This window comes from Anabrus simplex, chromosome 8, assembly GCF_040414725.1.
Source record: "Anabrus simplex isolate iqAnaSimp1 chromosome 8, ASM4041472v1, whole genome shotgun sequence".
Lineage (NCBI taxonomy): Eukaryota > Metazoa > Arthropoda > Insecta > Orthoptera > Tettigoniidae > Anabrus > Anabrus simplex.
In genome coordinates, this window is record NC_090272.1 from 46,808,671 (window position 1) to 46,833,312 (window position 24,642).

At 41.5% G+C, this 24,642-nt stretch overlaps 1 long non-coding RNA gene across 1 annotated transcript; it reads left to right on the forward strand.

Moving 5' to 3' along the window:
- The first annotated feature begins 18,895 nt into the window (after nucleotides 1-18,895).
- On the forward strand, nucleotides 18,896-20,195 carry LOC137501847 (uncharacterized). The gene is made up of 3 exons (XR_011018652.1): nucleotides 18,896-18,984; nucleotides 19,296-19,454; nucleotides 19,742-20,195. It is a non-coding gene; the product is annotated as an uncharacterized lncRNA (long non-coding RNA).
- The last annotated feature ends 4,447 nt before the right edge of the window (nucleotides 20,196-24,642 follow it).

Consider the following 24,642-nt stretch of genomic DNA (forward strand, 5'->3'; position numbering starts at 1 on the left):
CTAGCTACTGACGCATCAAATTACGGCGTCGGCGCCGTTCTCTCCCAGAAGGATCGTCACGGACAAGAACGCCCCATTGCCTTTGCTTCGAAGACACTTAATGAGCATCAACGTCGGTACTCCCAGATAGAAAAAGAAGCTTTAGCAATCATCTTTAGTATTCGCCGTTTCAATGAATATCTCTATGGCAACCATTTCCTGATCATTACTGATCACAAGCCTCTAGTACACTTATTCCATCCTAGTAATAAGATCCCTGAGCATTCCCTCAGAAAGCTTCAAAGATAGTCCATGTTCCTTTCTGATTATTCCTATCAGATCGCCTATCGTGCCACATCCCAGCATTGTAATGCTGATGCCCTCTCTCGCTTACCAGTCGGTCCTGATACCGCCTTCGATTCTCAAGAATCCGAATGTCTTCAGTTAGACATAAAACTCGAAGACACCGTATCCACCTTTCCTATTGACGCTACCTGCCTTGCTAAAGCTACGGATAAGGACAGTACACTTGCTACGGTACGTACTTACATCCGCAATGGTTGGCCCCTTCAGAACAAACTTCCTGCCCACCTTGCGCCTTATCATCGTATTCAGCATCGTCTTACGACTCGTGCCGGAGTTATACTCCTCGAAACCGGCTCCACCTTCCGAGTGGTTATCCCACCTAGTCTACAGACACAAGTTCTCGACTTGTTACACCAAAGTCATTGGGGTATATCCCGCACTAAGCAACTGGCACGTCAACACTGCTACTGGCCTGGTATTGATGCCGCCATCAAAAAACTCATCCGCCATTGTGAACAATGTCAAATTAATCAGAACGCCCCGTCTTCTGATCTAGCTTCATGGCCTCCTGCTACTTCTCCATGGGAACGAGTTCACACCGATTTCGCAGGTCCTTTCCTCAATTCCATGTGGCTCATCGTCATAGATTCTCTATCGAACTTTCCCTATGTAGTGGATATGCATTCGACTACTACTACAGAAGCTACCATTCGTGCTCTTCAGAAAATATTTACAACTGAAGGCTTACCTCAAGTCCTAATTTCTGACAATGGACCGCAATTTACAGCTACTGCTTTTAAGAACTTCTGTACATATAATGGCATTCGTCATATCCTAGCACCGCCTTTTCAACCTCAATCTAATGGTGAAGCTGAACGCTTTGTACAAACTTGTAAGAAAAGTATGAAAAAAGCTGTCTCTTCAGGCTTAACTAAAGACCAAGTATTGTTACAACTCTTAAGCAACTACAGAACTCTGCCCGGCGCTGATAATGTCACTCCCGCACAAAAGCTCCATGGACGACCTCACAGAACTTTACTTTCTCTGTTGCAGCCTCTTCCGGCCCAGCCTAAGACCTCGCCAACAAAGTTCACCGTCAACGACAGGGTCTACGTAAGGACATTCAAGTCAAACCCGCTCTGGTTACCTGGTGTCATCCGCAGATCTTTGGGCCATCGTCTCTACGAGATTCGGACTGCTGAGAAACGCATTTGCCGCCACCAGGACCAGATACGCCTGCGCTACCGTCCATATCCGGCTATTGATTCTCTTGTTAAGCCAGATAAATCTATTGCTGAACGAGCTTTAGACCATTTAATAATCGTGGGTTCCTTTCAGGACGATGCAGCGCCACTCCGCCCAGTCACTGCTCCGGACAATACAATAGAGACGTCAGAAGCTCCTGCCCAGCATCGTAGCCGCCGCTTCACGCCGTATCGGCGTATTTAGGAGGGGAGGGTGTTGTATGTCCTCCGCTCTCTTCGCTCAGCGTCAGCCAGCCGCACGCACGCAAGCGTGGATCATTCGAGACTTGACGCGCAGTCTTCAGTGCGCGTGTCTGTTACGTCGTGTGCAGTATATAAGGAGCTCCCTGTCTGTCACTTATCAGGATTCTCCCCAGTGTCCTGCTCCAGAATACACTGAACGTCGAACACGGAGGCTACTCCTCTTAAAAATGTGTCTCGACCAGGTGGACGGAATTCTGGTAGTATGAGGTTTCACCTCAGGTCACTACTCCACTTTCCCGTTCCTTCATCCATGTTGAGCCCCGATGTTGTATGCCGCACATCCCCAAGCTCACTCAAGCTCCGACACACACGTTAGATTCTCTAATTGTGAACATAGCTTTCATTTAGTACAAGCTTATGAACTCAGACACTTCAAGTTAGAAGGAACTCTCTTTGCTAATCTATGCTAGTGCAAATGATAGTTTTCAACTATCACGAACTATATCTTTCCCAAGAACTATCTTTTCAAGATAGCAGTGAGTGTAAATACATTCAGAGTGTACATAGTGTATAGAAACAGAAACTCTCTCAAGATTAATCATCTACTTTGCTTCAAGACAATTTTATGTTTTATTCCTGTACATACTGTAGAATTCTGTGTGAAGCAAATAAATAAGTTGTGTTCTTGTAAACCTTATCTTGTTTACAACATTTGACATACTGTATTTTGTTGCACTACAAAGTTTGGGAGATATGGTTCTTCAGGATTTGTACGGAATATTTCAAGGCAGTCACTGCAATTTCTTTTATTAAAGCATCATTCGCTCATTTGTTTCGTACGGGAGAGAATGTTTTCGGTCGTTGGATAGAATGATGATTAAGTCCTGGCTCCTGGCCATTCACACAAAAGATAAAGAAATATACATACCCACAATCTTAAACTACTTAGCGTGAACGGTAAATCGATTTTGTGTTACTTAATCACAACCATCCTCTTTTATCACTTATTTCTCCTGTATTTAAAATATTTGGGATTTCTTTATACTGAATAGAAGTATCACAACTATACTGCAGTATATCAGAATGTTGACATATAAGACTTTTAAAGCATATCAATATCCACACAGTTTTAAAAGTCCCCTTTTTACACTAATGAGTTCAGTGGAGGGAGCTTTTTGCGAAACAGCTAGATTGCAACATGCTCGCTCGCTACGGTGGCGCTGGTGCTACCTCTAGTGTCTTATTTACTTACTCAATGGTCTCAGTGACACACAGCCGTGCTGGAAGGCGTGCAGTTCATACCGAACCTTATGGGCGACTCTTAGCCACCTTTGGAAAAAAATGTAGTTAAGTGTGCTCTCCTAATGTACAGTACTTCACAGATCTAAACAGGGTTGCCAGATCACAGGATCTGAATGGGTATCGATCTCTGGCACGATATCAACACTTAGTATGAAGGATGAGATCGCTAATCGCTGTGTAATATATCTTTCATTCTGGTCGTTCTCCAGCTCTGCATATCGTATTGTTACGAATAAAACTCCATCCGTTTCATTACTCTAATTTATTTCAGTATGACTTAATAAATGTACACACACATATTTAAACACACAATTGTAACCAGTTATGAATGGCCACACTTACAAATTACAAGTCTATTCACAAGTCTGTCTTCCTTACGCCGCAGCAGGCGGTCCAGCCCGTTGTTATAGGCTACCTGCGGACGCTTAATCCTTACTTTCACTTCCCCAAGTCCAGTCACCTCATACAGCAACTGTGTGTAGACCGCTGGATTTGAACACAGTGCCATTAGCTAAACAACACACGATGACTGTTCGTTGGTTCGACTCCACAGATAGTCCAGTAATTCACACAGTCACATGCAGTGAAAATCAAACAGCTCAGCAGTGCTCAACAGCAGGACGATACTCACAACAGCAAACATTAATACAGGTCCATTTGCCTTCACACTCGCGATAGCGGCTTCCCTCGCTGAACCTCAGTTCACAGAAATACACGAACACACAGTACAGTCTTCCGTTCTTTCGTCTCCACCTACTCACGGGTCTCTCCGACACAACAACAGCTCCTGGTTCAGACCTCAGTGGGACACTAGCGACAGCCAACACCCCTGCTCCCTCAGACCAGCCACCGAACCCTAACACACCGAGTCTCACACTGACTCCACCTCGGAGCCCAACTGTCACTCCAAGTCCAGCAGTGACTGGTTGTCCGCGGCTAGCCTCCGTTTTTATAGCTCTGATGATTTCATCCAGAATTTTCGCGAGGTCACTAGAGGCAGAACATTCCCATTGAATCTCCAAGAAACTCACAGGTAAGCCGTCCGAAGAGAACGATACACGGAAAGGCCATCCCCACCCCACATGCCGACTGGGAGATCCCAGGTCGTCTGAGTCACCGGCCCCTTCGTGGAAGCACCAAACGGGGCTACCATGGGGCTGGCACGTAACAATATTATGGAGCCGCGGCTGTTTCGGAGTCATTATAACAGGTTTCGACTGTATACCCAGTCAGGTACATTGCTGTAGCGTTGCTTGCGCCTTGACTCCGCATGTCGCCATCTAGTCTCTACAGCACGAACTATTAGAAGACAGCTGCTCTCGGCTCTTCCCGCGGTCATGTCGTTAGCTCAATGAGTGGGGTTCTCTCATTTCTCACGTATGCTCTGCCTACATCGTGTTTTCAGCAAATGCAAAAATGTAATATAGAGTAACCATGAGAATGTTAAGAACCAATTGCTTTGTAAAGAAAGTGGAAAATTATTTGATATTATTTGAAGTCGCCAACTAAAATAAAAACGTGGGGGGGGGGAAATAATTTTGAAAGCTCCAAGGTATCATGGTGATAGCCACTTAATGACTCTATGCTAAAAATGTGAATGTATTATATTTACAAACTTTCGTATTATTCCAGGTCTTTTTCTTCTTCTTCTTCTTCTTCTTCTTGTTCAGTGTTGGCTCTTCTGATCCTTAGAGAGTACTCCTTGCGGTTGGATGTCTCCGCCACTAGAATGCCGTTTCTTTTCCGCTGTACGCCACCATGTTGCCCTCCTCGGTTCCTCGATTGCAAGAACTCTCTGAACGGGATGACCTTCATCACGACGTTGTACGTGTCCGTACCAGCGCAACTGCCGCTCCTCCAGTTTCTCACTGATAGGGACCGTTTTAAATTATCCTCCTATATGCTCATTGCGCGCTCGGTCCAAGAGGGTGACACCCGCTGACCTTCGCAGCATTACATGCACTTGCTGATCATGCTGTATACAGTCCAGCATTGACTGATTGTCCGCGGCTAGCCTCCGTTTTTATAGCTCTGATGATTTCATCCAGAATTTTCGCGAGCTCACTAGAGGCAACACTCGGAGCCGCAAGTGAGGGCAGGTCTAACCACAGTCTTGTATATCTGTCCCTTGAGCTTTATAGGCATCCGCCTGTCACATAAGACGCCTGTCAGCAAACGCCATTTCGTCCATCCAACGTTGATGCGATGCTTCACGTCGTCATCCGTCGTCGTATCTGTGGTAATAACGGAGCCCACGTACTCGAATTTATTCGTCATTGCCAGTGCTTCACCCGCTAACAAACATGTATTGGTCTTCTTACGGTATTCTGATTCCATTTGTCTCCAAAGTTTTTCGCCAAAGTTCTAAGACTGCCATTTGAAAAAAAAAAAGTCAATGATTCCCTTAAGACTGACGGACTGTGTAATAACTGTAATTTTATTGAATACTTGTTGAAAAATTAATTTGTAATTGAGTACAATATTTTTCTTGTAACTCGGATTCATTCCAATTATTTTTATCTTGTAATTTTCCCATCACGTTATTTTTACAGAATTGACCCTCGTCGTGTTTAGACAGTAATATCTTCAATTTTCATGACGCAATTTTTCGGAGGGATGAGGAATGGGTGAATGTTTACTCAAATAGGAACACAACATTGCCCTTGAGATAAAATCCTGTGTTGATTTTCCTGTGGTACGTCGCAAGAGCTCAGAAACTGACCGTGACGTCGTAGCCATCCAGTCAGGCACCTGAAGGGCGAAGCGTAGGTGTGAGCCAAATAAATATAGCTTCAACAAAATGGAGACGTGCGCCTATTTCTGTCCGGGACAAGACAAGACACTGACGACTGACTTAGTTGCCAAATGCATCTGAAAGATTCCTGGCGAGCAACCAGCTCAAGCCGCGATTCAATTCATTGTTATGAGAGGATGCCACCGGTTAGAGGTCAAGAGTTCGATTTTTGGCTAAGAATAAGTTTCGAAGGCGTAGCTGGGGTGATGAGGGTTAGACCAAGTTTTGAAAATCGAAGTAATTTCTAGACAACACGTGCGACGACAATGTCCGTGTCCGACCTCATTATGACGTCATCTTTGACGCAATAGCACTGCCATCTTGAAGTACTAAAATTGACGTCCCACGCAGATATCCGTTAGTGTAGTTCTAGACTTCAGTATGGTAGCATATCGCGTAAAATGTCGTTTGAATACGTTGTATATGCATACAGCATTAAAACTCAAATAGTTAACATTCGAAAAATCAAAATGCAAAACGTATCTCTTTCCTTTCTTAATGTATTGCGTCATATGAACGATAAATGGTTTCAAAACGATCGAAAACGCATTCGGGGGGATAAAGCGGATCTTCACAATTCGAAAGCACAAAATCAGGAAAGCTGAGCATCAAAAAGGCTTATCGGAAACTACTGGCGAAAGTGAGGGCTATTGGACTAGACGAAAGAGTGACTGAATGCGTAGCTAAATTTCAAGAAATTAAAACTCAGAGAATGTGACTGTAATGAAAAAGAGAGGAGTTCCGCAAGGCACCATTATTGGACCTTTATAATTTACAATATATAATATTAGTAAAGGACTGGAATCAGCGAAAATAGATTTCTTTTCGGATGATGTTATACTGTATAGAGTAGTGAATAAGTTACAGGATTGTGAGCGACTGCAGAAAGACCTCGACAATGTTCGAGGTGGACAGCAGACAATGGTATGATGGTAAACGTGATAAAAAGTCAGGTTTTAAGTTTCACGAAGAGAAAAATCCTTTCAATTTTAATGTCTGTGCTGATGGGATGAAGTACCTTATGGGGTTGCTGTGAGCACTTAAGTGTTAATATAAGGAAATATACGCTTTGGAGTAATCATATTAAGGAGATTGTGAAAAAAAGGTACGTATTTCTTCATATACAGGGGCATTGTCTAATTTATGACGGTTAGTGTCGCTCTCCCGGTCGCTTGCGCTGCGAGCCTGTCTCCCGCCGAACACTTTGCTGTTAATGCAGCCAGCGGTCGCCCGGCTCTGAGTCATGGAGTGTTTTCGCACAAGATTTCCTGTACTTTTTGAATATATTATGTATATACACATGTAATGAAAATGGCATTCGAACAACACACAGAGCACTAAACACGAGAACAATTCGACTAAACTGAATCTTACGCTGGTGAAGTTCCCAGCAGACTGCAAAGGAGGGGATGACTGGCGGTTATCGTAAGGATAAAAAGGAGAGGGCATATAAGTCTCTGGTAAGACAGCAATTACTTGATTCGAGAATTGGAAAAGATTCAAAGGAAAGAACCACGATCTCTTCTGGAAAATTTCCGACAAACAAGTAGTGTTACAAAAATGTCACTAACTTTGCGATGGGAAGACTTAAGAGTAAGGAGACGAGCTGCTCGACTAAGTGGCATGTTTCGAGCTGTAAGTGGAGGAATGGCGTGGAATGGCATTAGTAGAGGAACAAACTTGAGTGGTGTTTCTAACAGTGGAAAGGTATGAAGATAAAGGTGAAAATAAGGGGACAAATCGGCACAAATTTTATTTTATAGGAAGAGGATTTAGCGATTGGAATAATTAGTGTTCGATAAATTCCCAACTTGTTCGAAATTATTTCAGAAGAGTCTAGGTGCACAAATGATAGCAAATCTGTTATCTGGGCGACTGCCGTAAATGTAGATCAGTGGTGACTGAAAACTCTCACACTTAAGATGGCTTAGCGTCGTGTGTTACTGGAGCTCCAAACGAGCACATCTTCTGCCCAAGTGATAAATAATAATTTAATAATTTCGTGTGACTATTTCTAGCCGAGTGCAGCCCTTGTAAGGCAGACCCTGCGATGAGGGAGGGCAGCATCTGCCATGTGTAGGTAATTGCGTGTTATTGTGGTGGAGGATACGGTTATGTGTTAGGAAAAGCACAAACACCCAGCCCCCGAGCTACTGGAATTAACCAATGAAGGTTAAAATCCCCAACCCGGCCGGGAATCGAACCCCGGACCCTCTGTACCGAAGGTCAGTACGCTGACCATTCAGCCAACGAGTCGGACAAGTGAAATGGCGTGTGGCCTCCGGTAAGGCCTGTTGCAGGTCTTTTGATTTGACTCCCGTAGGCGACCTGCGCGCCGTGATGCGGATGAAATGGTGATGAAGACGGCACATATACCCAGTCCCCGTACCAGGGGAATTAACCAATTATGGTTTAAATTTCCGACCCTGTCGGGAATCGAACCCAGGACCCTTGTGCCCAAAGGCCAGCACGCTAACCATTTAGCCATGGAGCAGCACTGCCCAAGTGATGAAAGATGGTTTCGAACTCATGGTCTTGAAAATACGTAAACTTGTTTAGAGTGAAGAAATAAAGTGTCAATAAGAAACTCTCACACCCACACTGACTAGATGTCGGCAATATCTACTGTATTCACTCCGCAGATACATTACCGTCCGTGACGCCATCATGGCCCCCTTCAAATTTCTTTTACAAATAGCGTTTGCAAGTAGAACACGTCTGTAGTCTCGAAACAATTCTTGGGCCGTAGTGCGTTACGAAACATGAACATTTTAAAATCGAAGTAATTTCAAGACCACACAGTGTTCAATGAGGAATGAGCAGTGTACCCACAAACAGGAATCTGACTTCGGTATGACGTCATTTTGAGATTCTGAAATAGCCGTGCCGCGTGGCTAACATTTATTATTATTTATTATTAATAATAATAATACAAAAGTCAGGTTGTGAGTTTCACAAATAGGAAAAGTCCTCTCTGCTGTAATTACTGCGTTGATGGGGTGAAAATTCCTTTTGGGGATCATAGTAACTTTCTAGGTGTTAGTGTACGGAAAGATCTTCATTGGGGTAATCACATAAGTGGGTTTGTAAATAAAGGGTACAGATCTCTGCACACGGTTATGAGGGTATTTAGGGGTTGTTGTAAGGATATAAAGGAGAGGGCATATACTGGTAAGACCCCAACTAGAGTATGGTTCCAGTGTATAGGACCCTCACCAGGATTACTTGATTCATGAACTGGAAAAAATGCAAAGAAAAGCAGCTCGATTTGTTCTGAGTGATTTCCGACAAAAGATTAGCGTTACAAAAATGTTGCAAACTTTGGGCTGGGAAGACTTGGGAGAAAGAAGACGAGATGCTCGACTAAGTGGTATGTTACATGTTATTATTTCTTATATAAGTGGTATGTCCTCCTCTGCGAACCATGTGACCTTGCCGCGGTGGGGAGGCTTGCGTGTCCCAATGATGCAGATAGCCGAGCCGCAGGTGCAACCATACCGGATGGGTATCTGTTGAGAGACCAGACTAACGAATGGTTCATCGAAAGGGGGGTAGCAGCCTTTCGGTAGTTGCAAGGGCGGCAGTCTAGATGATTGACTGATACGGCCTTGTAATAATACTCAACATGGCTTAGCTGTGTTGATACTGCTACACGGCTGAAAGCAACGGGAAACTACAGCCGTAACCACCTCCCGAGGACATGCAGCTCGCTCTGTATGAATGATGTACTGATGATGGCTTCCTCCCGGGTAAAATATTCCGGAGGTAAACTAGTCCCCCATTCGGATCTCCGGGTGGGGACTACACGAGAGGGGGCGATCATCAGGAAGATGGATACTGACATTCTGCGAGTCGGAGCGTGGAATGTTAGAAGTTTGAATCGTTGTGGTAGGTTAGAGAATCTGAAAAGGGAGATGGACAGGCTAAAGTTAGATGTAGTCGGTATAAGTGAAGTACGTTGGCAGGAAGGACAGGATTTTTGGTCAGGCGATTACCGAATTATCAACACGAAATCAAACAGGGGTAATGCAGGAGTTGGTTTAATAATGAATAAGAAAATAGGGCAGCGGATAAGCTACTACGACCAGCATAGTGAAAGAATTATTGTCGCCAAGATAGACACCAAACCAATGCCCACCACAATAGTGCAGGTCTATATGCCTACTAGTTCAGCGGATGATGAAGAAATTGAAAGAATATATGAGGAGATAGAAGATTTAATACAATATGTCAAAGGTGACGAGAATCTAATTGTGATGGGAGACTGGAACGCAGTGGTAGGCCAAGGAAGAGAAGGTAGCACAGTAGGAGAATTTGGATTGGGACAAAGGAACGAAAGAGGAAGTCGGCTGGTTGAATTCTGCACTGACCATAATTTAGTCCTCGCCAATACTTGGTTCAAACACCACAAACGACGGCTGTATACGTGGACGAGACCTGGAGACACTGGAAGGTATCAAATAGACTTCATTATGATTAGGCAGAGATTCAGAAACCAGGTGTTGGATTGCAAAACTTTCCCAGGAGCAGACGTGGACTCTGACCACAACTTGTTGGTCATGAAATGCCATCTGAAATTGAAGAAATTGAAGAAAGGAAAGAATGCAAAAAGATGGGATCTAGACAAGTTGAAAGAAAAGAGTGTGATGGATTGTTTCAAGGAACATGTTGCACAAGGACTAAATGAAAAGGCCGAAGGAAACACAGTAGAGGAAGAGTGGAGAGTCATGAAAAATGAAGTCAGTAGGGCTGCTGAAGAAATGTTAGGAAGGAAGAAAAGATCAACTAAGAATCAGTGGATAACTCAGGAGATACTAGACCTGATTGATGAACGACGAAAATACAAGAATGCTAGAAATGAAGAGGGCAGAAAAGAATACAGGCGATTAAAGAATGAAGTGGATAGAAAGTGCAAGGTAGCTAAGGAAGAATGGCTGAAGGAGAAGTGCAAGGATGTCGAAGGCTGTATGGTCCTGGGAAAGGTAGATGCTGCATACAGGAAAATCAAGGAAACCTTTGGAGAAAGGAAATCTAGGTGCATGAATATTAAGAGCTCAGATGGAAAGCCACTTCTAGGGAAAGAAGACAAAGCAGAAAGATGGCAGGAGCATATCCAACAGTTGTATCAAGGTAACGATGTAGATAATTTCGTTTTGGAACATGAAGAGGCTGTTGATGCTGATGAAATGGGAGACCCAATTTTGAGGTCAGAGTTTGACAGAGCTGTGAGTGACCTAAATAGGAACAAGGCACCTGGAATTGATGATATTCCCGCTGAATTACTGACTGCCTTAGGAGAAACCAGCATGGTAAGGTTATTTCATTTAGTGTGCAAGATGTATGAGACAGGAGAAGTCCCATCCGATTTTCAGCAGAATGTTGTTATACCTATTCCCAAGAAAGCCGGTGCTGACAGGTGTGAAAACTACCGCACTATTAGTTTAGTATCTCATGCCTGCAAAATTTTAACACGTATTATTTACAGAAGAATGGAAAAACAAGTTGAAGCTGAGTTGGGGGAAGATCAATTTGGCTTCAGAAGAAATGTAGGAACACGTGAAGCAATCCTGACTTTGCGTCTGATTTTAGAGGATCGAATCAAGAAGGACAAGCCCACGTACATGGCATTCGTAGATCTAGAAAAGGCATTCGATAATGTTGGTTGGACCAGGCTATTTATGATTCTGAAGATGATAGGGATCAGATACCGAGAACGAAGAATTATCTACAACCTGTATAAAAATCAGTCTGCAGTGATAAGAATCGAGGGCTTTGAAAAAGAAGCAGCAATCCAGAAAGGAGTGAGGCAAGGCTGCAGTTTGTCCCCTCTCCTTTTCAATGTTTACATAGAACAGGCAGTAAAGGAAATCAAAGAGAAATTTGGAAAGGGAATCACAGTCCAAGGAGAGGAAATCAAAACCTTGAGATTTGCCGATGATATTGTTATTTTATCTGAGACTGCAGAAGATCTCGAGAAGTTGCTGAATGGTATGGATGAAGTCTTAGGTAAGGAGTACAAGATGAAAATAAATAAGTCCAAAACAAAAGTAATGGAGTGCAGTCGAACGAAGGCAGGTGATGTAGGGAATATTAGATTAGGAAACGAAGTCTTAAAGGAAGTAGATGAATATTGTTATTTGGGTAGTAAAATAACCAACGATGGCAGAAGTAAGGAGGACATAAAATGCAGACTAGCACAAGCAAGGAAGAGCTTTCTTAAGAAAAGAAATTTGCTCACTTCAAACATTGATATCGGAATTAGAAAGATGTTTTTGAAGACTTTTGTGTGGAGCGTGGCATTGTATGGAAGTGAAACATGGACGATAACTAGCTCAGAAAGAAAGAGAATAGAAGCTTTTGAAATGTGGTGTTACAGAAGAATGCTGAAGGTGAGATGGATAGATCGAATCACGAATGAAGAGATACTGAATCGAATTGGTGAGAGGAGATCGATTTGGTTAAATTTGACGAGAAGAAGAGATAGAATGATAGGACACATCTTAAGACACCCAGGACTTGTTCAGTTGGTTTTTGAAGGAAGTGTAGGTGGCAAGAACGGTAGGAGTAGACCAAGGTATGAATATGACAAACAGATTAGAGCAGATGTAGGATGCAATAGCTACGTAGAAATGAAAAGGTTAGCACAGGATAGGGTGGCATGGAGAGCTGCATCAAACCAGTCTATGGACTGATGACTCAAACAACACAACAAGTGGTATGTTCCGAGCTGTCAGCGAAGAGATGTTGTGGAATGACGTTAGTAGACGAATAAGTTTGAGTGGTGTCTTTAAAAGTAGGAAAGATCACAATATGAAGACAAAGTTGGAAATCAAGAGAACAAATTGGGGCAAATATTTGTTTATAGGAAGGGGAAATCATTTAAGAAAGGGCTAGGAAACAACAGATAGGGAATCTGCCACCTGGGCGATTGCCCTAAATGCAGATCAATATTGATTGAAGATTGATTGATATTTGCTTTACGTCCCACTAATTACTTTTAAGGTTTTCGGAGATGCCGAGGTGTCCGATTTTTTTCTATTTACGTCGCACCAACACAGATAGGTCTTATGGCGACGATGGGACAGGGAAGGGCTAGGAGTGGGAAGGAAACGGCCGTGGCCTTAATTAAGGTACAGCCCCGGCATTTGCCTGGTGTGAAAATGGGAAACCACGGAAAACCATTTTCAGGGCTGCCGACAGTGGGGTTCGAACCTACTATCTCCCGAATACTGGATACTGGCCGCACTTAAACGACTGCAGCTATCGCGCTCGGTGGTGTCCGAATTTAGCCCCGCAGGAGTTCTTTTACGTGCCAGTAAATCTATCGATACGAGGCTGATGCATTTGAGCACCTTCAAATATCACCGGATTGATCCAGGATCGAAACTGCCAAATTGGGTTCGGAAAACCAGCGCCTCAACCGTCTGAGCCACTCAGCCCTGCGGCTAACAGTTAGACTCTGTCGTGATAGCGCGTCGTGTGAAGTGTCATTTGATTTGTTTCATTGATCTCTACAATTATAAGCAAAAACGAATAAAATGATAAACATTTTCAACTCATGACCTTAGGAAGGCGTAAATTTGTTAGAATTTGTTAGAATCAAAGAATAAAATGTCGACAATAAGATTTCAAACTCATAGTGACTAGAATGGAAGATGAAGGAAAAGAATTAGCAATCCAGAAAGGAGTGAGGCAAGGCTGCTCTTTGACCCCTCTCCTTTTCAATGTTGACATGAAACAGGTGGTTAAGGAAATCAAAGAAGAATTTTGAAAGAGAATCACAGTCCAAGGTAAGGAAATCAAAACTCTGCGATTCGCCTATGATATTGATACTTTATCTGCGTCTGCAGAAGATCTGGGGAATTGCCGAAAGGTGTGGAAGGAGTACAAGATGAAAATAAATAAGTCCAAAATAATAATGGAGTGCAGTTGTACGAAGACAGGTGATGCAGGAAGTATTAGATTAGGAAATTAAGTCTTGAAGGAAGTAGATGAATATTGTTATCTGGGTAGGAAAACAACTAACGATGGCAGATAAGGAGGAGATAATAAATGTAGACTAGCACAGGCAAGGACGGACTTTCGAAAGAAAATAAATATCGTCACCTCGAGCATTGAAATAGGAATTAGTAAGATGGTTTTGAAGACTTTCGGTCTGAGTGTGGCATTGTATGGAAGTGAAACATGGATGATAACTAGCTCAGAAACAAAGAGAATATAAGGTTGGGAGTCCGCCTCTGTGGTGTAGTGGTTAGCGTGATTAGCTGCCACTCCCGGAGGCCCGGGTTCGATTCCCGGCTCTGCTACGAAATTTGAATCGTTGTATGAGGGCTGGAACGGGGTCCACTCAGCCTCGGGAGGTCAACTGAGTAGAGGTGGCTTCGATTCCCACCTCAGCCATCCTGGAAGTGGTTTTCCGTGGTTTCCCACTTCTCCTCCAGGCGAATGCCGGGATGGTACCTAACATAAGGCCACGGCCGCTTCCTTCCCTCTTCCTTGCCTATCCCTTTCAATCTTCCCATCCCTCCACAAGGCCCCTGTTCAGCATAGCATGTGAGGCGGCCTGGGCGAGGTACTGGTCATTCTCCCCAGTTGTATCCCCGACCAAGAGTCTGAAGCTCCAGGACACTGCCCTTGAGGCGGTAGAGGTGGGATCCCTCGCTGTGTCCGAGGGAAAAGCCGACCCTGGAGGGTAAGCAGATGATGATGATGATGATGATGATGATGATATAAGGTTGGGAAATGTGCTGTTACAAAAGAATGATGAAGGTGAGAAGAGTAGATCAAATTACGAATGAAGAGATACTGAATCGAATTGGTGAGAGGAGGTCGATTTGCCTAAATTTGAACAGAAGAAGAGATAGAATCATAGGACACATCTTAAGACACCCAGGATTTGTTCAGTTGTTTTTAAGGGAAGTGTAGAGGGTAAGAACGGCAGGGGTAGACCAAGGTATGAATATGACAAGCAGATTACAGCAGATGCAGGATGTAGTAATTTCGTAGAAATGAAAAGGTTAGCGCAGGATCGGGTGGCATGGAGAGATGCATCAGACCAGCCTATGGACTGATGACCCAAACAACGACAAAAATCCGGGCAATCCTTGGCGAGAAGCGCTGACATAAAATGTTTAAATGAATATGTTTTAATATGAGTTGTACCGGATGTATATGTTATAGTGCAGGGGTGGCCACTAACGTTACTTCTGCGAGCCGCAAATTTAGGAGACAAACAATTGGGAGCATGTTTAGAAAATGGTTTATAAAATGAAGACACGTTTTTCATTTTATAACAAATGAAGGAACATTTATTTTCTACACTACACAGAACATTATTTTTCAGGAACACATCAAGGAATGAGATTTTACTTTTGAGAATTGCTTTTTCTGAGTGTTCATTTTTGCTGTTAGTTTTTTGAAATCCGGCTGATAATTGGTAAGCGCAGTTCGTACAATTTCACTTAAATGTTCATCGGTTCGTTCAGATCGATATGTAAATTTAATTAATTTAATCGTTGAGTACAGTGATTCACACACACATAAGTAGTCCCAAAGATTGAGATTAGTCTTTTGACACACTGTTTTGTTAGTGTGTATTTTTCTTCTGGAACATTCTTCCAAAATTCTATGGTAGAAATGCCACTTCGTTTGAGTCCTTTTAATCCTTCGTCCTCTTGCAGCTCTTGTAGCTCCAACTCTACAGCTGCTGTATCCTTTGTTAATGGCGATGAAACAGGACTGCCATAGCCCACAACATCAACAGAGAAAGGATTTTCTAGGAATGATCTCAAATCATTAAATCTGCCATTGATTTCTTCAGCACAGTACACGACTGCCTATACGTGAACGCGACTGGCTTCACCTCACGACACTGGCTCACTGACACACTCTCCCGCTCAAAGCACTATCAAATGGAAGGCGCCGGAACTATCTTCACCTCCCATGTCTTACCACTGACCTATAGCGCTAATAACGTTAAGCCGCACATCACTGCTACTGACTGACGCCAGCCGCGAGATGTCGTTAGATTCCATTAATTATATCATTTAATTTAAGTCTAAGGTTGGTGTCAAGAGCCGCACAAGACTGACTCAAGAGCCGCATGCGGCTCGCGAGCCTCGTTGTGGCCAGCCCTGTTATAGTGCATGACACGTTTCACAGGAAACATACCCAGTCCGCTGATTGGAACTCCTTCCAAACAACAGAACTGAACCCATTTCTCTTGGTTAGTTCATATTCACTGTTTTGAATTCTAGCCATTACGCTGTCCGATTCACGTGCAATGGTTAACTTCAGCTCAAAACTAATGGTTAATTCAACCATTCCACCATCCTTTTATATCTCCCAATTCCCGCCGCTGTAAACAAGGGCGCTTATTCATCTCTGGATGAATCACATTGCTTGCAACGTCAGTAAAGCAAGCAAGGTCCTCCCTAGTCAGCAAATTTTGTTTCCAACATGCCTTGTCGAACGAATTGGAGCAAATACGGGCATTTTAAATTACGCGCTCCACTCGTGCGTGATGATGACTGCATATGCAGCTAGGCGCATCTAGCTCCGTCTTGGCTACCCCCTCTCAAGTTCGAACAATGCCTCCACTACTTTGTTATCAAAAATTAATTCCCCATTCTTTATTTACAAGCTGTTCTCAACAGTGATGACTGATATTTGGGGAGAATACACAATATTTTGTACTCGATCATAACTACATCTTTTTCGACACTATTGTTTAAATTGCTATATTAAAAAGTTCACAGTTCTTGCCTTCCAGGCAAGCAAATCAATGTTAAAAACATCCTAGCGATGTGAACTGCGAATTTTAGGTAAATATAATAAAGTATGAGAATATATTCTTTATTTATTCCTAAAAATTACAATTCTTTTCTTAATCATTGTTATCCGATCGATTAGATTAGCATTTTGCCTCTTTTACCACTAAGATTGCTAATGTGAGTCAATGCATTGTTTCACTTAAGCACCACTACGAGTGCTAATGTGAGTCAATGCATTGTTTCACTTAAGCACCACTACGAGTGCTAATGTGGGTCAATGCATTGTTTCACTTAAGCAGCACTACGAGCGCTAATGCGAGTCAATGCACTGTTTCACTTAAGCACCACTACGAGTGCTAATGCGAGTCAATGCATTGTTTCACTTAAGCACCACTACGAGTGCTAATGCGAGTCAATGCATTGTTTCACTTAAGCAGCACTAAGAGTGCTAATGTGAGTCAATGCACTGTTTCACTTAAGCACCACTACGAGTGCTAATGTGAGTCAATGCATTGTTTCACTTAAGCAGCACTACGAGTGCTAATGCGAGTCAATGCACTGTTTCACTTAAGCACCACTACGAGTGCTAATGTGAGTCAATGCATTGTTTCACTTAAGCACCACTACGAGTGCTAATGTGAGTCAATGCATTGTTTCACTTAAGCACCACTACGAGTACTAATGTGAGTCAATGCACTGTTTCACTTAAGCAGCACTACGAGTGCTAATGCGAGTCAATGCACTGTTTCACTTAAGCAACACTACGAGAGCTAATGCGAGTCAATGCACTGTTTCATTTAAGCAACACTACGGGGGCTGTCACACAGGCTCGATCGAACGACTGCGATCGACCGACTAAGAAAACAAACCTACAGAGGGCAGTGGCACCAGTCACACAGCATCGATCGTCAGCGATCAACTACGAGCGATGAAGATCGACTGGTTTGTAAAAACAAACGTGTCCGTTTTTCAGTCGCAGTCGTTCGATAATGGCGGACGCAACATAGTCATCTGTTGATGAAATCGAAACATTAATTTGCTTAGGCCCGGTTGTATAAAGACATCTGACTGGAGATCAATTAAGAACTTAGTTCTGAAAATGAACTGAGATTACGACTTCATCGCGTTGTATAAAACTGAACTCGGTTTACACATGTGTAGTTCAAATGTAATCGGAGTTCAAAAAAGTGGACGTGGCAACACCGCAAAACAAATGAAATACGAAATAGCTTGGCCCTTTGGATAATACATAAATGGCGGGATTGACCTGGCCGTGACTGTAAATAAATGAAATACGAAACTGCCGTGACTGTCGAAGAAGGAGAAGAAGATAATGAAATGGAAGGAAATTCAAAGGAGCGTTCTGCGAATTTCACACCGAAATAAAAGGACGATCTGGTGGATATTGTACTATCAAGGTACAAACATATAATAAAAAATAAAAGAACCGATATGGTGACATCAAAGTTGAAAGAGAAAGCCGTTGACTTGTCAATTTGAAGAGATCTCCAACAACCATTTGAAAACTTCTTGTAGCATAAAACATACACATGGGTGACAGGGGATAATTTCTTTGAGTAGGTTTTTGTAGTGTGTCCCTTAACTCCAGTTCCAGTCGTTCCCCAACATCTTTCGAGAAACGAAATCTCATTTTGAACATTTGATCACTCATTTAAATCATCGGATTCCGTCTGTACCGAAAGACGCGAGGAGCTCCTCGTAAAATCAACTCTTCTTCATCAGACGAAAAGTCGGAATAATCTGACATCCCTGCTAAATAAAAAAATGTATATATTACACAGTTGCTTTGTTTTGTAAACTTGAAACATAATTTAAAATAATTCATTATTGAAGCAGTATCATAAAACTAAGTAACAACAACGCGTTGGTATGGCAGTAGTCTATTGTTTATATGATATTCACATAACCTCACTTCTGAAAAATCGAGCGATCTTTAGCAATATCATTTAACTACTAGCATTCAAGATATTTATAACTCATCTCGATATTATTAAGGTGCGGTATTCTTACGCAGATACGATAGAAGGAAACACTTCTCAAGTCTTCAGGGCTAGTTCAATGTTTAATATGAATGATAATGATCTAAGTTCAAGGAGATTAACCGACGAATATTCGCCAGTCAAATCTGAACTTAGATCGAGACGAGATGATCTTAGATTAGCGTTTATACAACGGAAAATCGAAGTTCAACTTGACTGGCAGCCATTTTTCCTCGTTAAACTCAGATCAAATGTTTTATACAACCGGGCCTTAGTGTATGAAAACAAAGTGGTGTATAATCCTAGACTCCCTGGATATAGTAATAGGGAGACCGTGAATTTTGTATGGCATTCTATAGTGTGGAGAATTGGGACAAAAACTGGTAAGTAATTATTAGATTTATTACGATTATCTTATGAATAGTGTTATCTTAGATTATTTATTGATAAAGTATATTATACGGAATAGAGTGGTAAAATGAGTTACACTAGGAGAAGTAGTAATTATCATTCTTGTAACTTAATTGAAGAAATGTTTGGAAAACATAAGCAGTGCTTTCCTAACCTCCATCTCGTACCTAATGAAATGAATACCATTGTTTGCTTTAATGACAAATAAGTGTAGGCCTATGCCATAAGTAGGCCTACTACATGTATATTTTCTTTGTCACAATATTCTGATTCATTGTTTCAGGAAAAAGTTGTGCCAGAACATGGCAAATTCTGAGGGCTGGATATCGAACTTGGAGAGATAACATCCTCCCTCTCCTCCCAGGTTCTGCTGTACAGAAAACATAAAATGGGTCTACTTCAATGCCCTCAACTTTCTGGAACTCTTCATTGCTGGAAGAAGGTACAATTCTGTAATATTTATTTTTAAAAGTAGGCCTACATTACAGACCAGTGTTCTAGTTGTGAAAGAGTGAGGGGAAGATTCAGTCTGTAGGCCATAAGTTCCACCCATCTGTTCATTAATTTATCAGATATAACTGAAAGTAATATAATATAATCTAACCTAGCAATCATCTTACTAAAATAATTATTGAAAGTAACAATTTCTTAAACAGAAGGCTTGTGTCCAGACTAAAATGTAGCTCCAATTTAGAAGAATTGCATTAATATGTTGTTTATTTTTTTCAGTTCTATAACAAACACATCTATGGAAGTGGCACCTGGTGTATGAGAGCCTTTTCACCAAGCTGAAATATAGGAGGAGGAAGCAGAAATAATTTGTGTTGGAGGGGTTTAACTCCTACAGTTCAGAAATTACTGAAGGGACTTCAACTTCCAGTCCAGTGGCTTCTGCTTCTACAAACAGCTTTGCCAGCAGTTAAAAATAAAAGAAACAGAAATGTGACAGTGATGTGTTAAGTGAATATTTAGAAAAGATACTGAAAACTGAAAAGAAAATATAATCAATGTTATTTTTAGTGTCTTCATGATGACATGGAAAGAATGAGTGAACTAGGTCGAAGGGTTTTCAAAGTTAAAATTCAGAAACTGTTGTATACAGTGTTAGACCAAGAAAGAATCTAATAAAATTTATGTTCTTGAGAAATGTTCTACTTTTTAAATTAAATCATTTTTTGTTATACTTATCTATCAATATTTATTGGAATACTCAGTGAGTTATGTGTATTAGGACCTGATGGGAAAGAACCTTAACTCCAATTTTTATTAATTATTAGCATTATTACAACATCTTAATTTGTATATTTTATGTGGTAGAACAGGTATGGTTTACAAGGAAAGGAGTTTTCGAAATACATGTAGTAGGTCCTTTCTGTGTGTATGTAGTAAGCAGTTGTAAAGCACAGGTGGTCTGAAACCAGACCAGCGTATTGATAGTTCTGTCCAAGAGCTGACTTCCTTCTTACGGTATACTGTTGATCACAACTGCAAACTCATTGCACTAGGTTTGTACAGCACAGGTGGTCTGAAACCAGACCAGCGTATTGAGACTTCCTTCTTACGGTATACTGTTGATCGCAACTGCAAACTCATTGCACTAGGTTTGTACAGCACAGGTGGTCTGAAACCAGACCAGTGTAAAGACATTAGTAGTTTTGTCCAGGAGCTGACTGCCTTCTTACAGAATACTGTTGATCACAACTGCAAGCTCATTGCATTGGGTTTACTGCATCTGTGTTCAATGTTGCTTGCTATACTGCCATCCTGCGAGAATACACATCCTAAATACCTATTTGAAATTATCTACCTGTTCCAGTTTTGTATTCTCAACCTGACATTCAGTTTTATTTTATCTCCTCATTCCAAGTACTCTCCTGCCATTGTACCTGTCTGCACCAGCAATCACTACTTTCATGTCTGTTACCGTACTTATAATTTATTAATAACATATAGGCCTACAGAGGGCATCAAGGTAGACTGATTATTTTATTTCTTGTACTGTAGATCCATTAATATTAGATTGCACAGTTTCAATAGACCAAGTTGTTTGCATAGGACAAAATTCTTACTACAGTTATACCTGACAGAATCCCTCCCTGCCACCTTATAACTTTGTAACTTAGGTAGCCTTTATCTCCTCATTCCAAGTACTCTCCTGCCATTGTACCTGTCTGCACCAGCGATCACTACTTTCATGTCTGTTACTGTACTTATAATTTATTAATAACATATAGGCCTACAGAGGGCATCAAGGTAGACTGATTATTTTATTTCTTGTGCTGTAGATCCATATAATCAATGAAAAACAAAGATGAAAAATTCATTTGTAACTATTTTGACAGATGTTTCCACCAAAGTTTTGTAGATTTTAATCTACAACATAAAAAACTGTATTTTGTGTGATGTGATATTAAGGGGATATGATGGCAGAATATGTACATTATTTATAAAAAATATATTCATATGACAGTTACATGCTTGTAATAAAAGGTTGAGTAGATTAATTACCCTGTAAGTCAATCCAAGATCTTACAAGGCCCATACACCCTACTCTGTCAAACATTCATTTATATAATTGGTATTTACAAACAGTTTTGACAGGCAATGTAAGATATAGCAAAATTAAATCATTTACCACCTGAGGCCTAAATAACATTTTACTGTAGACGGCAATAGTAGTCTATTTAGTTGTTAGAAAGGCATACTCTTCACTTCTAAAAATAGAAGGCAAGGTTCTTGTTATTAGCACCTATTATTTTTTGCAGTGGTTGGTTCTCATTTTTGGTGAAATTGAAGGCAAAGTTTTCATTTTCCTTGAACTGATTCATAAGGAAAGTATTTCAGGATGGATAGATAGGCTTGGTCATGTTCATATCAGTAAAGAAGTTACATATGAACAATACACAGAAAGGCAAAATCAACATTGAGGTAAGAAAGAGAGTCCTACCAGACCTTTGTGGAAAAAGTTGTTACTCTGTACCAAGGAGTTTACCAGTAACTTGGATGGAAGTGCAGGATTTATATTAATTGGCTTATTATTGCCAAGTGAGCAATTAGGTCAGCTTGCCAGTGCAAAGTTTGGGGAGACAGTCCTTTATGCTTAGTGATGAGGGTAATAAACAAGACCTTGTGTGTAATTTACATGTAGTTTTGACAAGTATCAGTCTATTACACTGCCAACGTACTTATTAGAACAATATTCCAGAAGCTTTTCCTATAGTTATTAAGCTAGTGTACAGAGCACTAGCCTCACCTGAACTCCTCAAGAAGTGTACACATATGTGAATACACAGAATCCTAAAGAGAATTTACTTTGGAAGAGATGTCCATAGACAACCTTTCTTCACAGCCATTTGGTAAAATTAGCTGCTTTCGAAGCTGCTGTAGTCTTCAATGATATAAATTAAGACAGGATTGTCATTCTTGCAGAGTTTGGATATGGACCTGGATTCTTTGCACAAAACACAGTAGACCTACAGAAATTCAGCAACATGCTTGTCATGAAAGCAATATGATACTATTCTGAACATGGCACAATAACAAAGAAGAGGAGAGGCGACAAGAGATTTGCAGAGGATCATGAGGGAGAGAAACGGCGAAACGGCTGGATAGATCTCAACCAAACTTCATATTTAGATTATATTCATCCCGAGGAAGGTTTCAATATCCATATCATATTAAAATCTTTGAACAGACGGGGGGTTTATAGGAAAACCAGAACGGTTTTCCTCCATTTTCTCTTATACTATTGATTTTCTGTAAACTCCGTGGACCGTATGTGAAACGCATCTTCATTATAAACAACTTTCGTTATGTTCATAATTTACCCTACTCTTCAAATGACGGAGAAATTCTCTATTTTCTGCGGGTATCATGCTCTGCATTGAGTGACCGACAGACCGACAACGGACCTACAGGTTACCGTGGCAACGTCTCTTACTGCATGCCAGCAGGGAAGTAACGTATTGGCATTTTCCTCATTATGCCTTTAAATTCGTGGTTGTTCCTTGGGTAGAAGGCAAGAGAGGCGTCAATCGGCCATTCTCCGGGATATTGGCGGTATATCCTTGGAGGTTATAACCGTCCTCGAATAGCTCAAGCAATAACACCATTACTCATCTTATCTGTTTACCTAAGAATCCCTGCGCCTAAATTTCTCCTCTGTCACCGCTTTCTTATATCCATAACTCACACCAGCATAATTTATTGAGGGGCATTTGATTTTCCAATACATTCACTTGGTATTTACATATTTGTCATCATCCGGCTATCCTCAGTTATAATCCATTTTCTATTAATGTCAGCTTTCCTAGATATATTATTTTGCCTCCTTAATTACTCCGTATGTATGCGAGTGCTAATCCTGAAAGCTGGACACTCTTTTCTTTGAGGAAATATTATAAGCAAATGTATAACTTTTGGCCCCGGTAAATATCGAAATATGGATGCAATTTTAACGACGTTGCAGACCTTCGTTTCGGGATAATTGGTGGCTAATCGGTAAGTCGTATCACAAATCAGAAAGCACAATCGCTTTTCATTTTGGAGAGATCTACAACTTTGGTCCTATGACGTTTTGTCGTATTACTATCCCTTATACGTTAAATAGAACTGTATTTCTCGATTTCATGTTAATTTTGTACTTTTACACGTATATGTTATCATTTGGCACACTTACAGGAAAGATAGAATCATGACATTAACATGACCAGTAGCCATGTGATAGCCAAATTTTATGATTCTATCCGTCACATGAGTATCAAAAATATAAAGTAGTATGTGAAAACTGACTCAATGACTCTAACTCTATCAAACCATACATATAGGAGGTACGAGAAGACGTCATGGGACCAACCATGTAGAACACTGAACGAGTCGTCTGATGGTGATGTCCGTTTGTAGGTGCAATTTAATATAGTCTTACTCAATGCATTTACAGTAATTTACGGAGAAATCCGTATACAGTGTAGAATACCGTAGCGAAGCACGGGTACATTTGCTAGTACTCGTATCAAACGGGTTGTGTGGAGCATGTTTGTATAGCCAAAATCTCATTTTCAGTTTGAACTGTTTAATCCTAATTTAAAATAGAATTCTCGCTATATCTCTGCGGACCGGGCGAGTTGGCCGTGCGCGTAGAGGCGCGCGGCTGTGAGCTTGCATCCGGGAGAGAGTGGGTTCGAATCCCACTGTCGGCAGCCCTGAAGATGGTTTTCCGTGGTTTCCCATTTTCACACCAGGCAAATGCTGGGGCTGTACCTTAATTAAGGCCACGGCCGCTTCCTTCCAACTCCTAGGCCTTTCCTATCCCATCGTCGCCATAAGACCTATCTGTGTCGGTGCGACGTAAAGCCCCTAGCAACAACAAAACATATCTCTGCGGGCCGGTTTCATCAAACTCCGTTAAGGACTTAACGTCACGTTAAACTGCTTTAACGGACTTGTTAACAGAATGTCTGTTTCATCAACGTTCGTTAACGTTAACACGCCGTTAAATTCTCCGTTAATTTAACGTAGAACTCTCGTCCTGTTATGCTGCTTAACGTCGTGTTAAAATAAGAGATTTTGTGTTTCGTGCTTAGTTGCTTTATTTAGTAGACTATTTTCACAATGCTGTGACAAGACATTTT